Source organism: Otolemur garnettii, unplaced genomic scaffold, assembly GCF_000181295.1.
Source record: "Otolemur garnettii isolate 467f Iridium unplaced genomic scaffold, OtoGar3 scaffold00168, whole genome shotgun sequence".
NCBI classification, from domain to species: domain Eukaryota; kingdom Metazoa; phylum Chordata; class Mammalia; order Primates; family Galagidae; genus Otolemur; species Otolemur garnettii.
Window position 1 is genome coordinate 3,522,066 of NW_003852563.1, and position 2,284 is coordinate 3,524,349.

The window sequence follows — 2,284 nt, forward strand, 5'->3', positions numbered from 1 at the left end:
GTCTCCACTTAGATTGGGGAAAGGCAAACATCTCATATAGGTGGTGGAAGCTGATGCCTGAATGCAAACACTGCAAACTCTGAAAATTTGCGGATTTTACCACCTTAGAGCGTTTACCTCAGAAAACTTGTGACTTTACCTGTTCAGTTTCATCCCTACTTTCCTAAGCGGTTGTCTTTTGTCAAGAACGCAAGAAACAAGACGACAAAGCAAACATAAGTCCTTTAGGCTGTGTAGAGTGCAGCAAATTGTTTCTGGAAGATACTGCACACTCAGCTAATGTGAGGCACCCACGGATGCACAGTATTATTTTTTACCTATTGTTTGCTTTGAACACTATGTACTGGAACCCAAAATCTTCATGGCTACTAAAATGTATTTTATTAATTGCAATACTGTTGGTAATAATACCTGTTTCCCTGCTAGCTAACAAAAGCTAACGAAGGCAGTGCATTATGCTTCAGAACTCATTTGTGGTACTAAAGTCTTAGCATTAATGGTGATATATTATAGCTTTACCGTAATAATGCAAACTCACACTTTATGTGACATTAATTTTTTATTCTCATTGTCAGTATTCACAAAGAAACCCTACCAAACAACAACAAAAAACTCTTCCTACAAACATACCACCTATATAATTTATCTAGATTTGATTTTAAAAAGGACAGTAGTACTTACGGATGTAAGGTAAATATGTATAATTTGCCCCAGCCAGTAAGGATTAGATAAATAATAACACATGATTTGTGTTTATTGAGGGCTTATCATAGGCCAAGTGCTTTAGGTATTTTTAGTCACTTTTTTCTTTGCAATGATTATTGCTATTTTTAAAATAGAAAACTGGGGCTTAAAATGATCAGAAATTTTGCTCAAAATAACTAAGCTGGCAAGTGGCATAGCAGGAATTTGAAGGCAAGCAGTTTGAATGCAAGGCTGGTGTTACCCACCCTTAATCTTGTGTTGTACCTCATGTCTTCACTTTATACTGGGAAGAATGAGCAAACAGTTCAAATTAAGGTAGCAGCAAATTGGTAATCCTTCATACTTCAAACAGTGTTATCTGTCTTTGCCCTAACCCTTAATATCTGGGTCTGTCAGGATTTGAAACTTTTCTTTCAAATTTGCAGGATACATACAGGGTGTTAAAAGGCCATTTAATTTTCCTTGGGACAATACCATGGAAGAATGTCAAAGAACACTTGCTAACAGCTTTTGAATTTCAAGAGGTGTCTTGGAGTTAGGATAAGGCCTTTTAAATAAAATTATTCATGGACGAGTCTTATCTTGCCTGAAATAATTAAATGAAACTATACTTATGTCATTACACGGTAATCATTAACTGTTAGTAGGCCAACTCATCAGGAGAAGAAAAAAGTCTTGCTATTTAATAAAACAAATGGTCATGATTTCTTGATGTGTGTAGATCAATGTAGGGATATTTGAAGGTGCTTCTTAGTCATAAAACTTAAAATTAGGGTATGACTTAATTTTTAAGAATAATTTGGAACACCGTTAACATTCTCAAAGCCAAACAGCAGAACAAGAAAAAATATTTGCAATATCTATTAGGGATTCGTGCCCATGGCTCAGTGAGTAGTGAGTAGGGCTCCTGCCACATACACGGATACTGGCAGTTTGGGGGCCTGCTAAACAACAGTGACAACTGGGCGGGGGCACCTGTGGCTCAGTGAGTAGGACACCGGCTCCATATACTGAGGATGGCAGGTTCAAACCCAGCCCCACCAAACTGCAACAAAAAAAATAGTCAGGCGTTGTGGTGGGCGCCTGTAGTCCCTGCTACTCCAGAGGCTGAGGCAAGAGAATTGCTAAGCCCAAGAGCTGGAGGTTGCTGTGAGCTGAGACACCATGGCACTCTACCCAGGGTGACAGAGACTCTGTCTCTAAAAAAAAAAAAAAAAGGATAAAAACAATGACAACTGCAACCCCCAAATAGCTGGGCACTGTGGCCAGTACCTGTAGTCCCAGCTACTTGGGAGGCTGAGGTAAGAGGATCACTTGAGCCCAAGAGTTTGAGGTTGCTATGAGCTGTGATGCCACAGCACTCTACCCAGGGTGACATAATAAGACTCTGTTTCAAAAAAAAAAAAAAAATGCAATATCTATCAGACAAGTGGTTAAAACCCCACAATATCTGACTGTATGTATATTATTCTCCAAATCAGTTGAGAAAGCAATGAAAAATGTAAAAAGAATATCAACAGGCAAGTAATGGAGTAATTTAAAATGCTTATTAAAACAATAGAAAAAATGTATGCTCATT